General features: G+C 42.8%; 1 long non-coding RNA gene across 1 annotated transcript in view; it reads right to left on the bottom strand.

Moving 5' to 3' along the window:
• Positions 1-19,808: 19,808 nt before the first annotated feature.
• LOC131382414 (uncharacterized) overlaps positions 19,809-26,835 on the bottom strand; it is a 77,311-nt gene continuing 70,284 nt past the window's right edge. The window contains exons 4-5 of the long non-coding RNA XR_009211874.1: positions 20,156-20,211; positions 19,809-20,054 (exon numbers count right to left, since the gene is read on the bottom strand). This is a non-coding gene — a long non-coding RNA (uncharacterized LOC131382414). The remainder of the gene's footprint in view (positions 20,055-20,155; positions 20,212-26,835) is intronic.

The raw sequence follows: 26,835 nt of genomic DNA on the forward strand, positions 1-26,835 counted from the left end.
AGGGGATGGGACTCTGGGGAAGATTAGAGTTTGACATTGATATAGTTTGGATCTGTGTCCCCCCGCAAATCTCATGTTGAACTGTAATCCCCAATGTTGGAAGTCAGGCCTGGTGGGAGGTGATTGGGTCATGGGGGCGGATTTCTCAGAAATGGTTTAGCATCATCTTGTTGGTGCTATTCTTGTGGTAGTGAGTGAATTCTTACCAGATCTGCTTGTTGAAAACGTGTGCAGCCCCTCCTTCCCCTCTCTTGCTCCATTCTCCTCATGTGATGTTCCTGCTCTGCCTTTGCCTTCTGCCATGATTCCAAGTTTCCTGAGGCCTCCCCTAGAAGGGGATGCCACTATGCTTCCTGTACAGACTGCAGAACCACAAGCCTCTTTTCTTTGTAAATTACCCAGTCTCAGGTATTTCTTTATAGTAACGCAAGAATGGCCTAATATAGATATATACATTTGAGAGTTACTATCCTATAGTCAATAAAGTAGACAGTGCTATTAAAAAAAAATCAGGAGAGTGGGGTGTTATGTAAGCCAAGATAAGAAACAGTTTCAAGAGATAGAAAGTGGTCACTTGGGACAAAGGCAGCTGAGGTGTTGAGTCAGATGAAATCAGAAAAGTGGCCATTGTATTTGGTGACATGAAGGTCACTGGCTAATCTCTTAGGAGTTTCAGATGTAGTGCGGAGGACAGAAGTCTAATTGAAATGGATTGAGGTGAGAGAACAGGTGATGTCATGGGGAAAGCCATTCATTCAGCAGCTAGACAGGAATGAGAACTCAGGAACAAGTTTGTTTGCTGGTGAAAACAATCCCTGGAGAGGGAAATCAAGAATGCAGGAGAAAAAGGTCGATTTGTAGGAGTAAAGCCCTTCATAAGTTACAAGGAGGTAAGATCCAGAGTAGAAGTGAAGGATTGGCCTTAACTAGGAGCAGAGACACTTCCTCCTGTAGAAAGAATAGGTCCCAATTCAGAATGCTAGAGAGATGAGAGAGTGCTTGCTTGCTTCTTTTTTTCGTGAATCATGAATCAAGGTCATCAGTAAGAAGGAGAGGGAGGAAAGGGGAGATTAGAAACATACCAGAATAGCTTCGGCCTGAGAGGCAGAGGTTGCAGTGAGCCGAGAGATCGTGCTCCTGCACTCCAGCCTGAACAGAGGGGGACTCTGTCTTGAAAGAAAGAAAAAAAAGAAAAGAAAAGAAAGAAAAAGAAAGAAACTTCCCCAAGGGTACTTTACATCTCGGGTTCATTACACTAATTTGAAAATAATACACGTATACAATACTTTCACTTACCCAACAAACTCTATAGTTTCTCAGGGACCCAAACAAGAAAAAGAATGAAGAGGAGGAGAGCTATCGTAACTATCAAGAACAATAGTGCACCAATCAAGATGAAGTTTTGGAAGAATTTTATTTAAAATCCCTAGGGGGATTTTTATTTTTATTTAAAATCCCTAGGGGAGGCCAGGTGCAGTGGCTCATGCCTGTAATCCCAGTACTTTGGGAGGCTGAGACGAGCGGATCACTTGAGGTCAGGAGTTCAAGACCAGCCTGGCCAACATGGTGAAACCCTGTCTCTACTAAAAAGTACAAAAATTGGTCGGGTGCCGTGGCTCACGCCTGTTATCTCAGCACTTTGAGAGGCTGAGGCGGGCAGATCACGAGATCAGGAGATGGAGACCATCCTGGCTAACACGGTGAAATCCCATCTCTACTAAAAACACAAAAAATTAGCCAGGTGTGGTGGCGGGTGCCTGTAGTCGCAGCTACTCCGGAGGCTGAGGCAGGAGAATTGGGTGAACCCAGGAGGTGGAGCTTGCAGTGAGCCGAGACCGCACCACTGCACTCCAGCATGGGTGACAGAGCGAGACTCCGTCTCAAAAAAAAAAAAAAAAAAAAAGTACAAAAATTGGCCAGCCATGGTGGTGAGACCCTGTAATCCCAGCTATTCGGGAGGCTGAGACAGCAAAATTGCTGAACCCGGGCAGTGGAGATTGCAGTGAACTGGGATCGCGCCCCTGCACTCCAGCCTGGGTGACAGAGTGAGACTCCGTCTCAAAAAAAAAAAAAAAAAAAAAAAAATCCCTAGGGGAATTTAATAATCACATGTTAAAATTGTATTGTCTTAGTCTATTTTGTGCTGCTACAAAAATACCTGAGACTGGGTGATACGGTTTGGCTGTGTCCCCCAAATCTCATCTTGAATTGAAGCTTCCATAATTTCCACCTGGGAGTCACCGGGTGGGAGGAAATTGAATCATGGCAGAGAGTCTTTCCCATGTTGCTCTCCTAATAGTGAATAAGTCTCACAAGATCTGATGGTTTTATAAACGGGATTTCCCTGGCACAAGCTCTCTCTTGCCTGTCACCATGTAAGACGTCTCTTTGCTTCTCCTTTGCTTTCTGGCATGATTGTGAGGCCTCCCCAGCCATGTGGAACTGTGAGTCCACTAAACCTCTTTCCTTTATAAATTACCCAGTCTCAGATATATCTTTATTAGCAGTTTGAGAACAGGCTAATACACGAGGTGATTTATTTATTTCTACTTTATTTTTCTAAAATTTAGAGACAGAGTTCCCAATGTGGCCCAAGCTGGAGTGCAGTGGCTATTCACAGGTGCGATGATTGTGCACTAAATCCTGGAACTCCTGGGCTTAAGAGACTCTTTCCACCTCAACCTTCTATGTAGCTGGGACTACAGGCACATGCTACTGTGCCCAGCTCTAAGACTGGGTAATTTATAATAAATAGAAATTGATTGGCTCGTAGTTCTGAAGGCTGGAAAGTCCAATATCAAGGTGCCAGCATTGGGCAAGGGGCTTTTTGCTGTGTTACCACATGGTGGGAGGTGAGAGGGCAAGAGCAGAGGGAGAGAAACAGACAGACAGACAGAGGAGGCCAAACTTGCCCTTTTATAATGGCACCAATCCCACCAATGAGGATATAGCCCTTGTGACCTAATCACCTCTTAAAGATTCTACCTCTTAACACTGTTGCGATGGCAATTAAATTTCAACATGAAAACAAAAACAAATTTAAAAAATAAATTTCAATACGAGTTTTAGAGGGGACAAACATTCAAACCATAGCATTCATTAATGTTAATGTAGCAATCAGGAAAACTCCTAAGTCATGGATGGAAGAAGGTGTCAAAGTCTTATTCAGAGTCATGCATTATAGAATGAACACAGACCCAGTGCAATAATGTCTATTTTAGTGACTTAACCAATGCATTAAATTGCTTATCTAGGCAGGCGTGGTGGCTCATGCCTGTCAATCCCAGCACTTTGGGAGGCCGCGGCAGGCGGATCACCTGAGGTCAGGAGTTCAAGACCAGCCTGGCCAACATGGTAAAACCCTGTCTCTATTAAAAAAAACAAAAATTACCCAGGAGTAGTGGTGCACGCCTGTAGTCCCAGCTACTTGGGAGGCTGAGGCAGGAGAATTGCTTGAACCTGGAAGGTGAAGGTTGCAGTGAGACGAGACCGTTGTTAGAAAAGAGACTAAATAAATAATTAAATGATGTATTTATCATGACCAAGGCAGACTAGACATGAAAGGACTTGTAAGATAAAGTCATTATGATTAAATGCAATGAACTACTGTAAATTGCACAAACTACCTAATTGACACCAAGAGTTGATACTCCTGAGAGTATTTTTCAGAAGCTATTAGAAAAAAAACGAAAATTGAGAAGAGCTTTTGGGTCATCAGCATCTATGTTTAGAATCTTCACATAATCATAGATCGCAGCACTTTAGCACCAAGAGAAAAATGAAATGGGGTTATCTCCTCTTTTCATTGCTTTTTTCTTTTTCATTGAATACACTAGAACTTTCTGTGATGAGACAAATCTAAGGCTTAAAAATAGATGTTACTATTTCCACGTGGGGTTAAAATATGATCATTTAAAATGTATTAGTATTCATAATGTAATACAAATTTTTAAAAGCATGGCCAGGCATGGTGGCTCATGCCTATAATCCTAGTGGTTTGGGAGGCCTAGGCAGGAGGATCTTCTGAGGCCAGAAGTTTGAACTCAGCCTAGGCAACATAGCAAGACCCCCATCTCTACAAAAATTAAAAATTAAAAATTTAGCTGGTCATGATGGCATGCACCTGTAATTCTAGCTACCTAGGAGGATGAGGTGGGAGGATTACTTGAGCCACGGAGTTTGAGGTTGCAGTGAGCTATAATCACACTACTGCACTCCAGGCTGGGTAGCAGAGTGAGACACTGTGTCAAAAAAAGAAAAAAAGCAAACATTTACTGAGCACTTAAGTACTAAACATTATTCTTGCTTGTACTTTTTTTTGTTTTTTGTTTGTTTTTGAGACTGAGTCTTGCTCTGTTGCCTAGGCTGCAGTACAGTGACATGATCTCGGCTCACTACAACCTCCACCTCCTGGGTTCAAGAAATTCTCCTGCCTCAGCCTCCCAAGTAGCTGGGATTACAGGTGCATGCCACTATGCCTGGCTAATTTTTATACTTTTAGTAGAGATGGGGGGTTGCCACGTTGGCCAGGCTGGTCTCAAACTCCTGATCTAAAGTGATCTGCCTGCCTTGGCCTCCCAAAGTGATGGAATTACAGGTGAGAGCCACTGTGCCTGGACTGCTTGTATGTATTATTTTAAGTAATCTTCAAAACACCTAAAACACCTTTATGCTATTTACTATTACTATCTACATTTTGCAGAACAGGAAACTGTGGGTCATCAAATCCAATATAATAAAAACAGATGCTTACAAATATTGCATGACTGTTCTATGCCAAGTATATTACAGTTGTCCCTCAGTATTCTTGGGAGATTGGTTTTAGGACTGCTGCAGATCTTTCAGGTCTGACTACAGGCAATTATGAAGGCAAAATCCAGGCGTACTCAGTCTTGCAGCTGGCCCTGGGGAAACTACCTGTATGAAGATTGGCCCTCTGTATCATAGGTTTCACATCAAGAACACTGTATTTTTCGTCCTCTTTTGGTTGTGGATGTGGAACCTGAGGATAAGGAAGGCTGACTACATTTATTGACAAAAATTTGTATATAAGCGGACAAGGATAGTTCAAACCAGTGTTGTTCAAGCTGCACTATGTTCAGGGGATGCCGAAAGTCTGTTTGGAGGGTCAAAAAAGTTTCATAAAAGAGGTGTCATCTGAGCTGGATCTTTAAGGATAAGAGTCAATGGGAGAAAGACAGATAAAATAACTGGAGGCTGGGTGCAGTGGCTCACGCCTGTAATCCCAGCACTTTGGGAGGCCAAGGCGGGGGGATCATGAGCTCAGGAGATTGAGACCATCCTGGCTAACACGGTGAAAACCTGTCGCTACTAAAAATACAAAAAAATTTAGCTGGGCGTGGTGGTGCTCGCCTGTAGTCCCAGCTACTCGGGAGGGTGAGGCAGGAGAATTGCTTGAACCTGGGACACAGAAGTTGCAGTGAGCCGAGATCACTCCACTGCACTCCAGCCTGAGTGACAGAGCAAGACTCCATCTCAAAAACAAAACAAAACAAAACAAAACAAAAAACAACTGGAAAAGTGTACAGCTGGGACAAGGTCCTGGTCTCACAGGAAACTGAGCATTGAGTGCAACCTAAGCAGAAAAAATGAAGTTAGGGAGTGGTGGGAAATGAGGCTGAAGATGTAATGAGAGGCCGACTGTCATGGTAATGTATGAAGCTGTCAAGGTTGGGATGAATTCTGCAGTCCCACACCGCGTCAGAGACATACACACTGAGTGACAGAATCAGCTTTGGAGCAAAAGGGATGAGGTTTACAAATAAGGTATTGTTCATGAATGTAAGCAGAGAAGCCACATTTATGATATGTTTCTGAGCAAATATATTAAGCTTTGAAATTTAATGACATAAAACCTGGATTTGTCACAACATAACTGCATTATGGATTGATGCTGGCAATTACCAGATAGTATCACTGGAAGGTTTTCAACTAATAGACAACTACATCACAGCTGTCACCTGCTTGACAGCAATTACAGGATGCCACCCCAATATAAGATGCAATCTGATTTTAGATATGTTAAGATGTAAGGGGGGAAACGTGTTTAGAATAAATGAAATTGGAGGCACTGTATTAAAAATATATCCAAAAAGGCTGGGCACAGTGGCTCATGCCTGTAATCCCAGCACTTTGGGAGGCCAGGGCAGGTGGATCACAAAGTCAGAAGTTCAAGACCAGCCTGGCCAAGATGGTGAAACCCCGTCTCTACTAAAAATACAAAAATTAGCCAGGCATGGTGGCAGGCACCTGTAATCCCAGCTACTCAGGAGGCTGAGGCAGAGAATTGCTTGAACCCGGGAGGCAGAGGTTGCAGTGAGCCGAGATCATGCCACTGCACTCCATCCTGGGCAACAGAGCAAGACTCCGTCTCAAAAAATATATATATATATATCTCCAAAAGTCCAACCAGCTCTCCCTACTTCCAGTCTCATCTCTCTGGTCCAAACCAACATCATCTCTTTCCTGGATTATTACAGTAGTCTCCTAACAGGTCTCCCTGCTTCTGTCCTTAACATCCCCTCCTCTTCTCTCCCAAATCTATTCTCAGGAGGGCATCTAGAGTCAGAGCATGTTATTCATGCAAAGTCCTCAGTGGCTTCCCGTCTCACCCAGAGAAAAAGCTCATGTCTTTGTGGTGGCTGCAGGGCCCTGCAAGACCCGGTGCCTCATTAGCTCTCTGTCTCCATCACCCCTGCCCCTCTCCCTTTGCTTGCTCCACTCTAGACAAACAGGCTTCCACCTCCTGAAATTTTTACCTCTTGTTCCCTCTGATTGACCTGCTCTTCTCTTGGGTGGCTGCAAGTCCCAATTTCTGAAGTGTTTCACCAAATGCCACCTTTTCAATGAAGCCTCCTTTGCCTGCCTTTGACTCAAATTGCTATCACACTCCTATTCCCTAACTCTCATTTACTCCCTATCTGCCTTCTCTGCTTGCTTGCTCGCTTATTTATTTATTTACCTTTTTTGTCAGCACTTACCAATAATATAGCATATATTTGGCTTGAATATTTATTATCTAGAATGTTAGTGAGGAGTCTGGCTTTTGCTTAAGCCAAATGTGTGATCTTTCAGGCCTGACTACAGACAATTACGAAGGCCTTACCTGGCAGGCCTCACACAGAAAGCTGCTGCTCTCTCAGAGACATTTGGTGCACAGCCAGTGGGTCACGGTCTCTGAGGGAAGTTGCAGTCAAGGACTCAGGCTCTCCTGGTCAGTCATGCTTTTCCTATATTTACATTCCTGGCCCCAGAGTCTTCATTGCTAGTCTCTAGCAGACCTTGGGTAGACGTCCTTTTCAGATGCCTTTGCCAAGACCTCCTTATGAGGGGAGGAGGGAGACCTTGATGATACATTTCCCTACTCTGACTCATCACCCAGGACTTTTCCACTCCGAGCTCTCACCACTGCCCTCCTGCTTCAGGGTCCATAAAACTGCTTTAAGCTCTTGCAGTGAGTGATTAAAGGCTCAGTTCTTTTATCTTTGGCTTGTTGCTATAACCGGCTACTCTGATAGCTCTCTCTCTCCCAGCTCAGCTGAGCTCCTGACAATTCGCTTCACAAGGGTCAGGGTTTGCTCTTTGTTTTCGCTGCTGTATCTCCAGCACCTAGAAAAATATCTGGCACATATCAGGTGCTCAGCAATCTTTTGAATGAATTAGTAAGTGTCTGTTCAATTAATATAATTAATTAATTCTTGGAATAGGTGCCTTCTTTGTTTTCAAATATTATTACATATTGTTAAACCGATGTATTATACACAATGTGAAAGGAGTTATTACAATAGATTAAAGTTTCAAATAATTCTGATATTTTCATTGCCCATGTCTTAGCTTGGGCTGCTTATAACAAAGTCCCATAAACTGGGTGGCTTATAAACAGCAGGCATTTCTTAGAGTTCTGCAGGTTGCCAGTTTGAGATCAGGGTCCCAGCATGGTTGGGTTCTGGAGCGGACCCTCTTCTGGGTTGCAGATGACTACTGTCTTGTCATGTCCTCACAAGGCAGAAATAGGACAAGCTAGCTTTCTGGACTCCCTTTTATAAGGTCATTAATCCCTTCATAAGGGCTCTACCCTTGTGACCTAATTACCTCCCCAAAGCCCCATTTTCTATAACACTAGGGGTTAGGATTTCAACCTATGAGTTTTTTGAGGGGGATTGGTGGGGGGCACAAACATTCAGCTCCACTGCAGCCCACAACTTTGTTCTTCTTCCAACCATATAATTACAGCTGAAAGGGCCAATGTTGTCTAAACTGGAAAAAAAAAACAAAAACAAAAAAGCAAAAACAGAATAGATACAATTTTGTTTGGTGAAGCCAACAGGAAGAAGCCCTGTGAATTAATATTCAAAAAGAGAAGGGGGACCGGATGCAGTGGCTCACACCTGTAATCCCAGCACTTTGGGAGACTGAGGCGGGTGGATCACCTGGAGTCAGGAATTCAAGAACAGCCTGGCCAACATGGTGAAACCTCATTTCTACTAAAAATACAAAAATTAGCCGGGCATGGTGGCGCATGCCTGTAATCCCAACTACTTGGGAGGTTGAGGCAGGAGAATGATTTCAACCCAGGAGGCAGAGGTTTCAGTGAGCCAAGATCGTGCCACTGCACTCTAGCCTGGGTGACAGAGCAAGACTCAGTCTCAAAAGAAAAAAAAAACATAGAGAGAAGGGGTAAAAGGGTAAGATCCTGGATCTTAGGTCCTGGCTTTCCATTTGTCACTAGGTTGTCATTTGCATGGTCTATACTAACAGAAACAAAATCCAGTGTGCAAGTGGCTTTTCTTTAAGGGTTTCAAAATATCAACGGAGAAAGGGAAAGCAAATTAGAGAAAAATCTCTGGGGAAACTAGAGACATTTCGTAATACTGTAAGCTTTCAACGCATCATTATCATTGTTACAGTTCAAGAGTTGCATGCATTGGGAATGCACTCTTGCACTGTGTATGTAAGAGCAAGGAAACAAATACTGACAGACTCAAGAGCCTTTCACTTCTTCCAAGAAGTTCCTGGGCTGCCCCAAAGCTCAGACTGTCCTAGTGCAGAGGAATTCAGTCCCAGGAGAAGTTCTTAAAGGACACTACAAAGTGAAGGACTCCTGGATTGATGTGCCCTAATGAAGCCTTTGTGTACTACTGGTGCATCAATCCCACAAGTCCCCTCCCTCTAAACGCACCTTCTTCCTACCTTACCTTTCCTCACGCTGGAGCGGCATGGTAAGGGATTGTCTGACAAGACCTGTGTTAGTCTGCAGTCTGGGTGAGTGAGAAAGAAATAGGATCGACAATGGCCATAGCTGGGTGTGGTGGCTCAAGCCTGTAATCCCAGCCTGTAATCCTCGGCCTTTGGGAGGACGAGGCAGGCAGATTACCTGAGATCAGGAGTTCGAGACCAGCCTGGCCAACATGGTGAAACCCCCATCTCTACTAAAAATACAAAAAAATTAGTCGGGCGTGGTGGCACGTGCCTGTAATCCCAGCTACTTGGGAGGCTGAGGCAGGACAACAGCTTGAACCCAGGAGGTAGAGGTTGCAGTGAGCCAAGATCGTGCCACTGCACTCCAGCCTGGGCAACAGAGTGAGACTCTGTCTCAAAAAAAAAAAGAAGAAGAAGGCGGCGGCAATGGCCACAATAACCCTGCATCCCTTCTCTCCCTTGAAATGTGGCCCAGGCCTTTTATGCCACCTCTAGTCCCCTAAAGCTTTTCCCGGTAAGACTCATCCACCACTCACTATTCCAGGACATTTCCTATTTTCTCCCCATGCATCTAAACTTTTTTTTTTTTTTGAGGCGGAGTCTCGCTCTGTGGCCGGGCTGCAGTGCAGTGGCCTGATCTCGGCTCAATGCAACCTCCACCTCCCGGGTTCCAGCGATTATCTTGCCTCAGCCTCCCGAGTAGCTGGGACTACAGGCACGTGCCACTATGTCCAGCTAATTTTTGTATTTTGGTTGGCCAGGATAGTCTCGAGCTCTTGACCTCGTGATCTGCCGGCCTCCCAAAGTGCTGGGATTACAGGTGTGAGCCACTGTGCCCCGCTTGAACTTGTTTACTCAGTATTCCATAATATTTTCTTTCTTTCTTTCTTTCTTCCCTTCCTTCCTTCCTTTTCTTTCTTTTTTTCGACTGAGTTTCGCTCTTGTTGCCCAGGTTGGAGTGCAATGGTGCGATCTCAGCTCACTGCAACCTCCAACTCGTGGGTTCAAGAGATTCTCCTGCCTCAGCCTCCCAAGTAGCTGGGATTATAGGCGCCTGCCACCATGCCTGGCTAATTCTGTATTTTTAGTAGAGACGAGGTTTCACCATGTTCGTCAGGCTGATCTTGAAATCCTGACCTCAGGTGATCCACCCACCTCGGCTTCCCAAAGTGCTGGGATTACAGGCGTGAGCTATCACACCCAGCCCTCATAATGTTTTCTACTAAGCCAGTAAACTAAATCATAAGAAGTGATTGAACAAAAATGGCTTAAAGCACTGCTTCCTCCAGGGCACTCGGTGGTCCTTATTCCTACCAGCTTCAAATGTAGCCAATTAAGATTGCAATGATGGACAATAGGCTTCTCCTGCTTTCTATTATTCTGTCTGTAGCTGACCTCATCTGCCCCCTCTTGCTGACTTGCCACTGGAGGAATAATTGTACTACATGCTTGGACTGACCCATGAGTGAAGGACCAAGCGCCAGGTTGACTGACATCTTACCTGTTCTGCAGGAACTCAAAATCCAACCTATTACAAAAGTTGAGTGGAGTTGCTGGGTGAAGCAATCTGGATCTGTTTATCACCTCACTGCACAACACCTGGACCTGAGATAAGTCCCATGACAATTGTGCTGTCATCAGAAGATTAATTTATCTCAAATGTGTCAGAAAAGGGGTTGCTCAGGTGACCTGAAAGTTCATCCACTCTACAGCTGGAAACTTCACCTTATGTGAAGTGGGATTTTGTTTGATTTTATTTAGCTATAAGGAAGAGAGCTTGAATACACATTTCTCCAAACAAGACATACAAGTGGTCAGCAAGCATGTAAAAGGATGCTCAACATCAGTGGTCATCAGGGAAATGCAAATCAAAACCACAATGAGGCACCACTGCAAACCAACAGGATTTCTAAAATTGAAAAAAAAAAAAAGTGGGAAAATAGTCCCAAGTCCCTCTGGGGAATTCCCACAGTGCCAGGCAAATTGAGATGATTGCTCACCCGAGGGCCACCGATAAAGCAAATGGACCGTGGAGAGCTGCTGTTTGTATTGATTCTTGTAACCATCAGGCCACAGTGAGCAGAAGTGATTACAATCTCTTCTGCCATAGGAAATAGATTTCTATGTCTTCCCCTGGTGTCCTGGGGCTCAATGCTGCCTTTACCCACCTTGGAAGAGTTACCAGAGTCCAGCAACAATTCATGACAATAAATCATAATTCAAGTTTAAAAGCACCAGAAAACACATCCCACCTGGTGAAATTCTGTCTCACCCAAATATTAGCACCATGCTGGAAATTTATAGCAAAATTTATAGTATATCATACTGAAGACAAGCCAGGAAGAAAAAGAAAAAGAAAAAATATATAATATAAACAGAATTCCTGCCAACAAGCAGAGATTAAATAAATCACAATTTCTAACCTGAAATTAAAATTATTGATAAAAAGTGTTCACGAGTGATGAAGACTTTCAAGATTCTATGTGCTTCCCTGGCTAAAAAATTTCCTAGAATCTTAATCACAGCTCTCTGAAACATCCATTTAATAAAATTTATAAATATACCCAACCTCAAATCTGATCTATCAGAATAAGCAATATAATATTAAAGGATTGTCATTTGTCCATCAAAACTAAATTACTTGTATTCCACAGGGAAGATAAAACATCCATTTATAATCAGCTACCAATGTTTTTGAAAATACATATTTTCTTTTACAATGAGATACATTAATGTTTTGAGTTTGGAGAACCCCAGAAACAATGGCCATCAGAAAGTAGGTCCAAGCCCAGGTGATACAGGGAGACTCCATCTCAACAAAAAATTAAATAATTAGTCAGGCATGGTGGTGCATGCCTGTAGTCCCAGCTACTCAGGAGGCTGAGGTGGGGCCCAGGAGGTCCAGGCTGCAGTGACCTGTAATGGTGTCACTACACTCTAGCCTGGGTGACAGAGTGAGACCAAGCCCCTCCCCACCCTCATTTCCCCCAAAAAAGAAAAGGAAAAAGAAAATTCCTTCTCCAGGAATTTTATTCAGGCTCCTACATTCTATTCAAGAAACTATAAAGGAAGTGAACAAATAGTAGTAGCAAAGCTTTATGAAAAGAAGTTACATCTCAATAGCAATACCAATGATGTGGGCCTACCCTGACAGTTCCTTAGCTTCTGTGTAGCTCATCCAAGTGATGTCTTACCATCAGCAGAACCAGACGGTTTTATAAAAATAAACTGATATGAAGACCTTTTCTCCAGGATTCATGCAAAGAAGATAATTACAATTTAAGATGAGCTGCCAAACTCTTCCTCTTCACATGATGAGCTTGTGGTTTCTTAGCTGTTGCACATAAAAAAGACATTTGACCAAAAATGACTCAATTTGTTATATAGTCTATAAATTTTTTTAAAAGACACTCCCTTTTTCTTCCTCCCTTCCTATCTTTATCTATCTACCATCTTTCTATCTATCTATCTATCTATCTATCTATCTATCTATCTATCTATCTTCTATCTATCTATCTATCTATCTATCTATCTATCTATCTATCTATCTATCGATCTATCGATCTATCTATATGTATCCTGACTTTCTATAAGAGAGAGAAAAAGAGAGAGGGCGAGACAGTTTTACAATTGGCAGAGGCCAAAGGCATTTTATGGCTTTGGAAGTCAAACACATGTTTGTTATTCAATTGATAAATTCCACATGACAATCATAAGATGAGTTGGTTGTTTTTTCCAAGGCGTCACTGCATCATGCTTCTCCTCTTGCTTAAAACTGCTCAGCGTCAGTGGTGTCCCATTCCTCAGTAATACACTTCTTTGTCATTAACTTAAAGCCAAATTCCATACTACTTCTATAATGAAACCTACAAGAAAATCTTAGATTTCAGTGCGTCGTGTTAAACTTCATTTGGTAAATAAAGGAGGCAGCTGCGGAGGAGAGCAGATGAGAAGAGGATGTGGGCTTCTATCATCTGCTACCACAACACCTGAGGCTGGTATGCCTGTCCTCAGGCCCAGTGCCCTCTTTCATTAAGCCAAAATAATAGGACTGTCTCTTTCCCTCTCACATCCCTCTATCCAGGTTGTCTTTTAAGGACTTTTCCCCCTTCGGATTTGTTCTTAGAGATCAGATAAAGCTTTTTTATTCTTTTTCGGGGTGGGGGGGGAATGGAATCTTGCTCTGTTGCCCAGACTGTAATGTAGTGGTGCAATCTTAGCTCATTGTAACCTCCGCTTCCCATGTTGAAGCAATTCTCATAGCTCAGCCTCCCAAATAGCTGAGATTACAGGGGTGCACCACCATGCCCAGATAATTTTTATATTTTTAGTAGAGACAGGGTTTCACCATGTTGGCCAGACTGGTCTTGAACTCCTGACCTCAGGTGATCTGCCTGCTTTGGTTTCCCAAAGTGCTGGGATTACAGGCGTGAGCCACCGCACCTGGCCAGATAAAGCTATTATTACCCAGATATAGTTTTATTTGATCCAGCTTCTCACAGCTTCGGAAACAGTACAGGATCCTGCTTTCCTTGTAAATAGATGGCTTTCAACCATCCACGTCCTAGGACAGATGTCACACTACATAATTTTGGTAACTACAAATTCAAAAATAATTTAAGGTGCAAGACGGCCTTGCATGTTCCTCCCGCCTTACTTTGGGCTTAAATGGATCAACTTTCCATTGTTTCAACTGTGAGTTTTTCAGTGCAGGGAAAGAAGTTCCTCTCCTCAGGAAGGGAAAGTGTGGGAATACTTCCTGCGGGGAGTGCCCTGTCTGGCTGGAGAGTAGGGAGATGGAACGGAGCGTGCTCAGCTGAGTCCCTTTGCTGTATTCTGTTTCTCTGTCCTGCCTCTCCTCAAGAACCCCTCCTTCTGAATCTCCATGAGGTAATACGCTTTTTGTATCAGGATCTGGCCCTACAGTGGAGAGACCTAAAATTTGGGATGGGTTGATCAATTTAGAGGGAAGTTATTAGGGAACCCGATTTTGTCTAATGTCTATGCTTTATTCTCCAAACTAGCCCTTTCAGTAATAGAACTGGGCTTTCTTTTTTCTCCAAGCTGCCTGATTCTTCTGTTCACTTCCGAAGTGGCTTTTAAATCAAAGGATTGATAGGAAATTATTACTTCTATAGAAACAAAGAATCCCCAAATCCTAATGGCTAAAACAACAAAGATTTATTTCTCACTCCTGATACATGTTCACTGGGGGTCCGGTCAAGTGCTTTGACTGTGCATTGCCACACAGTGGGAGTTTAAAGTTCTTTTTTTTTTTTTTTTTTTTTTTTTTTTGAGACAGATTCTCACTCTGTTTCCCAGGCTGGAGTGCAGTGGCACGATCTTGGCTCACTGCAACCTCTGCCTCCCAGGTTCAAGAGATTCTCCTGCCTTAGCCTCCTGAGTCGCTGGCACCCACCATCATGCCTGGCTAATTTTTGTATTTTTGTGGAGATGGGGTTTCACCACGTTGGCCATGCTGGTCTTGAACTCCTGACCTCAGGTGATCCATCAGCCTCAGCCTCCCAAAGTGCTGGGATTATAGGCATGCACCACCACGCCTGGTCCTTTTTTTTTTTTTTTAAGAGTTCTTAAAGACCAATTTCAAGTATTAGCACCTCTGAGTAAGACTTTATTAGAAAATAGAACTAGAAACAATTTTCAGATTTGAATCCTGGGATGTAATTACAAGGACTGTGCCAGAGTAGTGTTTTTAAACTTAACGCTTTCTATCAGGGAACCACGTTTATAATAAACAGCAAAAAGAATTATCATCGACAACTGAATAGGCCTTTTCACATCCCCCAGATTTGCTGAGAATTATTTTTGGGAATACTTAATTCAGAGCTTTTCTTTCAGGGTGTTGGCACTTTCCCTTTTTGGATATGAGTTATACAAGACTAACCTCTATTATTTCTGGATTACATGTCAGTGATGGGAAATGAATTGAGTGCTTTGAGGAGGAAAGAAATCATTACCAGAAAGATGAATAGACCGATTGTACTGGATTACTAAAAGTTGGGGCTCTGGAAAGATCTTTGGTTTGATTTTCCGGGAAACGTATCTTCTTGGATACTCTTCAGAGTTGTGATAAATTCCTCCAGCAGCAGGTGGGAGGTGGGCCTATTTATACCACACTTTCTCCTGGCCCTGGGGTTCCTAGGCTGACTTCAAAGAGAGGCCTTTTCTTTGGTATGTGGTGTTTAAAGAAAAAAACTGCTTTGAACCCTCAGATTTCAGGCATTTGGGAAACAGTCAATAGCCAGCCAGATTTACGTGTTTATCACTTTTGCCATAGGATGCAGAAAATTTCTTTTTCCCTCACTCAGTGAACAACGGTATTTATCTGTTCCATAGGTATGTACTATGTGCCAGATAGTACTGTGTACTGATGATACAACAATGATCAAGTCTGATACAGCTCTTACCTAACAGAGCTCTCAGTTATGGAGGAGGGAGGTTGATCTAGACAGGTAAACAGCTTACAATTCAGGGTGAGAAATACCATAAGGTCATACAAGATGCTGTGGGAATCATACAGATAACGGAAAACCAAACACCACATGTTCTCACTCATAGATGGGAGTTGAACAATGAGAACACATGGACATAGGGAGAGAAACACCACTCACCAGGGCCTGTTGGTGGGTGTGGGGCTACGGGAGGGACAGCATTAGGATACCTAATGTAGATGATGGGTTGATGAGTGCAGCAAACCACCATGGCATGTGTATACCTGTGTAACAAAACTGCACGTTCTGCACATGGATCCCAGAACTTAAAGTATAATAAAGGAAAAAAAAAAAAAAGAAAAGGAGATCAGAGAAGACTTTCTTAAAGAAGTGACATGTAATTGTGATCTTGGGGATCGTAAGTCATAACTAGAGGAAGAGAGGGTGAGCAAAGGCCCTGAGAGTGGAGAGAGCATGGCATATTTGAAGGACTGAGGGTAGAAAGTATGTGTGTAGGTGAAGGGAAAAGGCACTTTTTTTTAGGGAATTGTTGAATAGGAAAGGAATAAGGCATGAAGTTAAAGGTGTAAGCAAGTGTAAGGTCCTGGAATGTCTAGAAACATCTATTAGGACTTGTGGCCTGTATCCTCAGGGAAAGTCACTGAATGGTTTTTAGCTGATAGGATGCATAATTGAATGTGTTTCTGGAGACCACTTTGATTGTTCTATTGAAAATGGATTAGAAGAGACAAAGTCTGGAGTTAGGAGTCGGAAAGACCAATGATGGGGCTATGGAGGCATCCAGGTGAGAGATGGTGGTAGCCTGAGATTACGTATTGGTGGTGGAAGGCACAGACTGGGTGGATTTGAGAAAAGTTTAAAGGTAGAATTGACAAGACTTGGTGACAGACATGATATGGATGGTGTAGGAAAGGGAGGAATCTAGCATAATACTGAAAAGGCTCAAGGTTCTGGGTTGGCAGTGAGATCATTTAGTGAGACAGGAAACCCAGGAGAAAGAGCAGTCTTGGAGGTTAAGATCATGAATTCAGTCTGGGGCATGTTGATTTGAAGTATTTAGTAGATACTGTTGATGACCCATTCATATCCCCTTGACCAACCATTGAAGCGAGAGGCAAAATTGCCCAGTGGGTGAAACAACAGGCTATGGATACAGTCAATGCATGTTATAAATCCTAGTTCTTTCAATTAACTAGCTGTGGGTCATGGTACAACTTCTCTTATCTGTTTCCTCCTCTATAAATTGGAGACAGTCACTATGTCATGGGGTTGCTATACATATTAAATACCTGTAATGTATAATATAATTTCCCATGTAAACTCCATCATCAAGCAACATCTGAACTCAACATGGGGGAAGGCTCTTCTCTCCTCGTCCACTAAGCACTTGATATTTGTGTTTGCAATTATATTACAGGTATTTTCATATCGGTATTGTCTTTAGTGACATAAGCCCTCAACAGTAGTGTATTAGTTTCCTATTGCTGCTGCAACAAATTAGCACAAACTTAGTGACATAAACCAACACAAATTTATTACCTTGTAGTTCTGGAGGTCAGAAGTTTGAACTGGGTCTCATGGAGCTAAAATCAAGGTGTTGGCAGGACTACATTCCTTCTGGAGGCTCTGGGGAAGAATCTCTGTTTTTTGCCTTTTTCTATTCCAATTTCTGCATTCCTTAGCTTGTGGCTCTTTTCCTCCATCTTCAAAGACAGCAGGTAGCATCTTCAAATCTCTTTCTGCTTCACTCTTTGGGCTCCCTCTTCTACTAAAAGGATCCCTGTGATTACACTGGGTCCATGCAGATAATCCAGGATAATCTCCTTATCTTAAAGTCAGCTTATTAGGAACCTTAATTCCGTGTGCAACCTTAATTCCTCCTTGCTACACGTGTTAGTCCATTTGCATTGCTATAAAGGAATACCTGAAACTAGTTAATTTATAAAGAAAAGAGGTTTATTTGGGCTCTGCAGGTTGTACAGGAAGCATGATGTAGGCATTGGTTTCTGGTGAGGGCCTCAGGAAGCTTCCAATCATGGCAGAAGGTAAAGGGGTGCAGGAGTGTCACATGGCAAGACAGAGAGGGAGCAAGAGAGGAAGGGGAGGTGCCAGGCTCTTTTAAACAACCAGCTCTCACAGAAACTACCAGAATGAGAGCTCACTCATTACCATGGGGTGGGTACCAAGCCATTCATAAGGAATCAGCCCCTATAATTCAAACATCTTCCACCAGACCCCACCTCCAACGTTGCGGATCACATTTCAATACGAGATTTGGAGAGGACAGGCATCCAAACTACATCACTATGCAACATAACATATTCATAGGCTCTGGGGACTTATGGATTCTTTTTTATTCATAGCTCCATTTTTCATATTGTCTTATCATTGTGTTGTGTCAAACTCTTCTAGGACTAACATTTCCAAATCTTGTGATATTCTTGTACATAATACATGTTGTGCAGTAAAAATATATCTGGCCTGAAAGCAGTAGTGATTTTTATTTTATTATTCATAATTTATATAAGAAACGCAAAACTCAAACTTTCAAGTGATATGGTGAATATGTGGTAGAAAATGAATATCCATAGGACATTTTCCCCGGTCTTCCTAACAGTGACAAGATAGCAGCTGGAAGATTATGAGAAAGCAATAAATATTAAACACCAATGGAAACAGTGGCTGCCTAAACGCACCCAGAGCACACAGTCGATCTTTACTAATGATTCTTCTCCAGACCTAAAGTTCTCTATTGGCACTACCCCTATAAAGCTTTAATGAGCTCTATTCCACTCTGATCTGGGAAGGGAGAAGTAAGAAAGGGAAGCAGAAATGTAGATGTCATAAATATGAACAAAGACCCTGGAGTATGAGAAGGGCAGCCTCATCCACCCACCCAACCATCCTCTAGTGCAAGAGGCCAATTCACACAGGGGCCACAGCCCAGGCTGCCAGGCTGACCTGTGCCAAAAGAGGCATTACCTGAAGGCTGCTGAATGGTCCCAGCCGGCCACAGCCTGAAACACTTCTTAATCTATCTGTCTCTAAGTAGAAAAGTCAAATAAATAAAGTCACTAACATCTCTGCAATAAATAGTTTACAAGATTGATCGGCAGATTAGCAATGGATCCAAGAGAATGGGAGCCCAGCCTAGCAAAGAAGCAGGCAAAGTTCCCCAAAGGTATGTTGTAGGTCACCCTAGGCAGGGTAAAGGAACTGTTCACCAAAAGCATTTAAACAACTTCCTGGAACCCCCCACATCCTCATTTTCAGTTACATAAAATTGGCATTAATCACCTATCATATGAAAATAGCTTCTACTTTCTGAATATAAATTAAACATCAGACCTGGCACTAGGTACATTATAAGTATTATCACTAGTTCACTGGGTTCCTTTCAGCACCTACAATTAACAAAGAGGGCCAATTTGCGGTGGCTCACGCCTGTAATCCCAGCACTTTGGGAGGGCGAGGCAGGCAGATCACCTGAGGTCAGGAGTTCAAGACCAGCCTGGCCAACATAGTGAAACCCCGTCTCTACTAAAAATACAAAAATTAGCCGGGCATGGTGGTGGGCGCCTGTAGTCCCAGCTACTTGGGAGGCTAAGGCATGAGAATCGCTTGAACCCGGGGGGCGGAGGTTGCAGTGAGCTGAGATCGCGCCACTGCATTGCAGCCTGGGTGACAAAGTGAGACTCCGTTTCAAAAACAACAACAAAAAGACACACACACACACACACACACACACACAGAGGGATCTGAAGCCAGAGAAGTTCAGTTACTTACCTAAGGGCACACAGCTGATACCTTTCAGGGCTGGGATTCAAATTCAAGACTTCTGACTCCAGAGCCCTATCGTTCAACCAGGAAATACCTTATACAGTCTTCCACAGGACGGTTTCTTCCTCAGTGGGGAAATGATTCAATTCATCGGCTCATCTTGTCCTATGACAAGTGGCTTTTTCTAGGTTTATGTGGGACAAATGAATAAACTAAAAGCTATGCAAGATATCAGCAACAGAAATAAATGAATGAGAGCTAGGTATGTTGCTCCATTCTGCGTCTCCAGAAAGGGTTAACTTTTGGCAGTTTAGCTGAGATGTGGGAGAACAGATGTGTAATACTTTATATCAACAAATACTTATTTTGTGACATCGCCAGAAACAAAGATGGCTTCTGGTATCTCACACCTAGCCTTCAGGAAAGCCTGTTAGACTTGATTTTCCTCTCTGCCTTGGAGAGACATGAAGTTGCTAAGCTACCATGGGGAAAGCAACTTCTGCTGTAATTGCTTTCCCAGTTTTGATGCTGCCCTAGAATCTTTGGTTCTCCACTTTTGCTGAATCATCTTCACATCGGCACCTAGGACAATGACGATGAACTATAAAAGCATGTCACTGGGTACGTCGTGACCATCCACCGAAGTCTAAGTAGCTGGTGCTTTCACATGGGAGAGTATTTACTGTCTATAGCCACTGTGTTCTTATAAAAATAGGCTAGAATTACTCCCTCGCTCTTTCTGAAAGAAGTAGGGAGAGGGTTAGGGTTATTGTGTTGAACAGGACATTTATGGCCACAAAATCAAATCACAAACAAAAGCTTGTTGATACAACTCTATTTGGAGTTTTTAGTTTGCTTTTTAAACTTTTTATTTTAAATATTATTTTACAGTGGTTTTGAGTTTTTAAATTTAATTAATTGATTGATTGATTGATTGATTTTGAGACAGGGTCTCTCTCTGTTGCCCAGGCTGGAGTACAGTGGCACGATCTCGGCTCACTGCAACCTCTGCCTCCCAGGTTCAACCAATTCTCCTGCCTCAGCCTCCCCTGTAGCTGGGATTACGGGCGTCCGCCACCACGCCCGGCTATGTTTTTGTATTTTTAATAGAGACAGGGTTTCACCATGTTGGCCAGGCTGGTCTTGAACTCCTGACCTCAAGTGATCCACCCACCTCAGCCTCTGAAGGTGCTGGCATTACAGGCATGAGCCACCGCACCCAGCAGATCACCATATTAAGGATACAGAACAATTCCATCACTCCCTAAAAACTCCCTCCTGTTATCCCTTTATACTCACCTAGTCCTAGCTTCTGAAAACCACTAGCCTGTTCTTTCTTCCTGTAGTTTTGTCTTTGAGAATGTCATGTAAATGGAATCTTACAGCCTCTAATCTTGAACACTGGCTTCTTTCAGTTAGCATAATGCCTTTGTGATTTATCCAAATTGTTGCAGGTATCAATATTTCCCTTTCTGGCTGGACACGGTGGTTCATGCCTGTAATTCCAGCACTTTGGGAGGTGAGTCAGGGGGATCACTTGAGGTCAGGAGTTCGAGACCAGCCTGGCCAACATGGTGAAACCCGGTCTCTACTAAAAATACAAAAATTAGCCGGGCATGGTGGCACACACACCTGTAATCCCAGCTACTTGGGAGGCTGAGGCAGGAGAATCACTAGAACCCTGGAGGCAGAGATTGCAGTGAGCTGAGAGCACACTACTGCACTCCAGCATGGATGACAGAACAAAACTCCCTCTCAAAAAAAAGAAAAACAAACTTTCTTTCATTTTACTGCTAAATAAATGTGTTTGCTTTTTAAACTTTTTATTTTAACTATTATTATATAGTAATTTTGATTTTTTAAATTTTATTTATTTATTTATTTTGAGACAGGGTCTTGCTCTGTCACCCAGGCTGGAGTGCAGTGCCACGATCTCAGCTCACTGCAACCTCCGCTTCCCAGCTTCAAGCAATTCTCCTGCCTCAGCCTCCCCAGTACCTGGGATTACAGGCACATGCCACCACGCCCGGCTAATGTGATGGCCGATGAATGTGTGTCATCATTCTTAACTTCTTGAAAGTTAATGTATTTATTAAATTGAGGTATAATTTATATACCATAAAATTAACCACTTTACTTTGGCTTTGAAAAAGAAGAAATGGATCACGTGATAATCCTCATCCTATAAAAAGATAACCTTTAAGCTGGAAACAGATTTCTGAACATGCCATGTTTGTCTAACTTTCTCTGGCTTCCTGCCCCTTGTTCTTCTGCCTTTGGAGAAAAAAATCAAATTATTTCTATATTTGGAGAATTGTTCAGTACAAGTTCCTTCTCCATCTGCTTGCACTGATGTTATTAACAAATGTTCACTCTTTTCTATTGATTTCATATTGGCTCTCTAACATTCTACATAGTTTTTTTATTAATTAATTTTTTAAAGATAGGAATACTCATATTTTGCACAAAACACAAAGTGAAATACTGAAGTAAGTCTCCCTTACCCTCTCTCTTCCAGCAACTCAGTTCCTTTCTGAGGCCAAAATTTTCTCAACTTTCTTAGGCACCATTAGAGAGCTATCCTAGCCATTTACAAATATATACATATACCAATGTATACAAATATATGTATATAAACATATACAGAAGTATACAAATATATGTGTATATGTGCATACAAAATATAAATAGGTGCATAATAAAATAAATGCATATACATACATACACATATACCTTTTCCCACACACAAATGAGGGCATATTCTACCGAATGTTCTATGCTTTACTTTTTTCTGTTAATAATAACCCTATTCTTGGGATTCTTTCCAGAAAAGTACATTTATAGGAGTCTATTGTGTCCATTTTACTATATTTTAAAAGTGTATCATAATTTACTTAAAACTATCCCATTACTGGCCGGGTGCGGTGGCTCACGCCTGTAATCCCGGGACTTTGGGATGCCGAAGCAGGCGAATCATGAGGTCAGCAGTTCAAGACCAGCCTGGCCAACATGGTGAAACCCCGTCTCTACTAAAAATACAAAGATTAGCCAGGCATAGTGGTGGGCGCCTGTAATCCCAGCTACTCCAGAGGCTGAGGCAGGAGAATCGCTTGAACCCGAGAGGTGGAGGGTGCAGTGAGCCGAGACCACGCCATTGTACTACAGCCTGGGTGACAGAGAGAGACTCCATCTCAAAAAAAAAAAAAAAAATTCTCATTACTGTACATTGTTTCCAAACTCTGCCCTTACAGTGTCTTTTTTTTTTTCCTTTTGAGATAAGAGTCTAAGTCTGTCATCCAGGCTAGAGGGCAAAGGTATGATCTCAGCTCACTGCAATTTCCACCTCCCAGGTTGAAGCGATTCTCTTGCCTCACTCTCCTGAATAGCTGGGATTACAGGTATGTGCCACCACGCCCGTCTAATTTTTGTATTTTTAGCAGAGATGAGGTTTCACTATGTTGCCCAGGCTGGTCTGGAACTTTTGACCTCAAGTGATCTGCCCACCTCGGCCTCCCAAAGTGCTGAAATTACAGGTGTGTGCCACCACACCCGGCCTGCTGCCCTTATAATGAATACGCAATTTTATTTAAACCATTTCACACATGTGAAACCAACTCTGTAGGACAATTACTTATAAGCGGAATTTTTGATCAAAAAGTATGTACATTTCTGCTTTTGAAGGGTATTGCCAAATTATCCTTCAGGGAAATTGCATCAATGTGCACTCTGTTAGCAATGGAGCACAATGTTTCTACATGGTCTATGTACACTTAGTAACTATTGTAACATAATTTCAGACTAATTAATAATAAATAGTCAATGATTAATATCAGGAAATTAGCTTTAATGGTTTCTCAATCTTTATTTTCACAACATTAACATTTTTGAAGAGTGTTGGCCAGTTACTTCAAAGAATAGCCTTCAATTTGGGCCTGTTTTTTTCTTTAAAACAAAGAACCAGAGGGAGTGGGACAGCGTAAAAAACAAAACAAAGAAACAAAAAAACAACAAAGAACCAACTGCAGGTGGGGGGCGGTGGCTCATGCCTGTAATCCCAGCACTTTGGGAGTCCAAGGCTGGAGGATCACTTGAGGTCAGGAGTCTGAGGCCAGCCTGGCCAACATGGTGAAATCCTGTCTCTACCAAAAATACAAAAATTAGCCGGGCCTGATGGCCTGTGCCTGTAGTCCCAGCTACTTGGGAGGCTGGGGCAGGAGAATCACTTGAACCCAGGAGGTAGAGGTTGCAGTGAGATGAGATCATGCCACAGCACTCCTGCCAGGGTGACACAGCGAGACTCCGTCTCAAAAAAAAAAAAAAATAAGAACTCATTGCAAAAACTCAAAGCAGTAAAACAAAGAACATTTGCAAGTCATAAAAAAGAAAAAGCATCAAAAAAAAAAAAAGAAAGAAAGAAAGAAAAAGCAAAGGCCGGGCGCTGTGCCTCACGCCCGTACTCCCAGCACTTTGGGAGGCCGAGGCAGGCAGATCACGAGGTCAGAGGTTCGAGACCATCCTGGCTAACACGGTGAAACCCTGTCTCTACAAAAAATACAAAAAATTAGCCGGGCTCAGTGGCGGGCGGGAGGCTGAGGCAGGAGAATGGCGTGAACCCGGGAGGCGGAGCTTGCAGTGAGCCGAGATAGCGCCACTGCACTCCCGCCTGGGCAAAAGAGCAAGACTCTGTCAAAAAATAAAAATAAAAATAAAAAAAATTAGCCAGGCGTGGTGGCACAGGCCTATAGTCCCAGCTACTGGGGAGGCTGAGGCAGGAGAATCACTTGAATCTGGGAGGTGGAGGTTGCAGTGAGCCGAGATCACGCCACTGCCCTCCAGCCTGGGGCAACAGAGTGAGACTCTGTCTTAAAAAAAAAAAGAAAGAAAAAAGAAAGAAAGAAAGAAAGAAAGAAAGAAAGAAAGAGCGAGCAAAGGCCGGGTGCGGTGGCTGATGCCTGTAATCTCAGCACTTTGGGAGGCCGAGGCGGACGGATCACCTGAGGCTGGGAGGTTGAGACCAGCCTGACCAACATGGAGAAACCCTGTCTCTACTAAAATGCAAAATTAGCTGGATGTGGTGGCACATGCCTGTAATCCCAACTACTCGGGAGGCCGAGGCAGGAGAATCACTTGAACATGGGAGGCAGAGGTTGCAGTGAGCCGAGATCGTGTCACTGCACTCCAGCCTGGGCAACAGAGTGAAATCCGTCTCAAAAAAAAAGAAAAAAAAAGAGAGAAAGAGAGAGTGAACGAGGACAAACAACTGTGCATGTTTATTTCCGGATCATTTTCAACTGGAATAAAAAATCCGACCTTTTCTGAATCCAAAGCCCTTCTTGATAGTGAATATTCACTGTCGCCCTCCATATGCAAATAGCAAAGTTATATGATTATATGTATACTATAAAACAAAATGACCCTTTAAACTTTTTTATTATTTTATTATTTATTTATTTATTTATTTATTTATTTATTTATTTATTTATTTATTTCTAGAGACAGAGTCTCACTATGTTGCCCAGGTTGGTCTCAAACTTCTGGGCTCAAGCAAGCCTCCCACCTCAGTCTCCCAAAATGCTGGAATTACAGGTGTGAGCCACCACACCTGGCCTTGATGTCTTGATATATGTATCAAAACATATTGATACATACATCAATATGTGATTGTAAAATGATCACAACAAAGTTAATTGACATATCCATCACCTCACATAGTTACCATTTTCATGGCTCACTGCAGCTTCAACTTCCTGCACTCAGGTGATCCTCCCACCTCAGTCTCCTGAGTAGCTGGAACCATATGTGCATGCCTCCCAGCCTGGCTAATTTTGTAATTTTTGTACAGATGGGTTTTCGCCATGCTGCCCAGGCTGGTCTCCAACTCCAAGGCTCCAGAGATCTGCCCTCCTCAGCCTCCTAAAGTGCTGGGATTACAGGTGTGATCCACTGTGCCCAGCCTCTTTTTTATTCTTGTTTTTACTTTTTACTCTCTTTCCTTTTGGATATTTCTTCTATCTCTTCTTTCCTTTTTTTTGGGATGGAGTCTCGCTCTGTCACCCAAGCTGGAGTGTGGTGACATGATCTCGGGTTTACTGCAACCTCCGTCTCCCAGGTTCAAGAGATTCTCTGGCCTCAGCCTCCTAAGTAGCGGGGATTACAGGCACGGGCCAACAGGCCCAGCTAATATTTTTGTATTTTTAGTAGAGACGAGGTTTCACCATTTTGGCCTGGCTGGTCTCAAACTCGTGACTTCGTGATCTGCCCACCTCAGCCTCCCAAAGTGCTGAGATTACAGGCTTGAGCCACTGCACCTGACCTCTTCTTTCTTTTCTAACTTCTTGAATTGTATATTGAATGTCTAATTGACTTATCTTTAATATTTCTTTTTGATGTAAAACACATTTTAAGGCTCTATCACTCAAGATGAAACTTCAGCTGAGGATGGCATAAAAGCAGATTTCCTGGGTCTGGATCCCAGCTCTTCACTTACTAGCTACAAGATCTTGGGCAAGTTATTTCATTGCTCTGTGCCTTGGTTTTTCCTTCTTGTTCAAACCACTTATTCTTTGTCCTTATTATGTTTTACATACTTGATCCATCATTATCTGATGTGCATGTGTTAATTCTCCCAGTTTGAGAATTAACATATTCCAGGACTTTTTTTTTTTTTAGTGCATACAAGTACATGATGATTCTATCCTTTTGGTGAACTGTTCCTTCTGGGAGAGTTGTATTCCTCTTTATTCTTTTTTTTTTTTTTAGATGGAGTTTCGCTCTGTCGCCCAGACTGGAGTGCAGTGGCGCAGTCTCAGCTCAGTGCAACCTCCGCCTCCCGGGTTCAAACAATTCTCCTGCCTCAGCCTCCCGAGTAGCTGGGACTACAGGCACGTGCTACCATGCCTGGCTAGTTTTTTGTATTTTTAGTTGAGACAGGGTTTCACCATATTAGGCAGGATGGTCTCGATCTCTTGACCTTGTGATCTGCCCGCCTCGGCCTCCCAAAGTGCTGGCATTACAGGCATGAGCCACCACACACAGCCCCCTCTTTATTCTTAATAATGCTTTTTTGTCTTAAATTATATTTTTGCAAATATTAGCATTTTTATAGCAGGTTTCTTTTGTTTGGAATAGGTGTTGACAGGTTTACATTTTTTCATATCTTTATTTTCAAAGACACCCAGCTAGTGTGCGACAAAGCCAGTTTTATTCCTGCATCCCCTAACCCCTAGTCCATTATTCTTTTTTTCCTGTCTCAATATGTCTCAGGTCCACCTTCTTTCATGATTCAACATAAGTCACTCTTCACTTTGAGACTCCCCCAGCAACTCAGTCTTTCGTGATTGCTTCCTCTTCTGAGTGCTCAATG

Source organism: Hylobates moloch, unplaced genomic scaffold (assembly GCF_009828535.3).
Source record: "Hylobates moloch isolate HMO894 unplaced genomic scaffold, HMol_V3 SCAFFOLD_24, whole genome shotgun sequence".
In the NCBI taxonomy this organism is placed as follows: Eukaryota; Metazoa; Chordata; class Mammalia; order Primates; family Hylobatidae; genus Hylobates; species Hylobates moloch.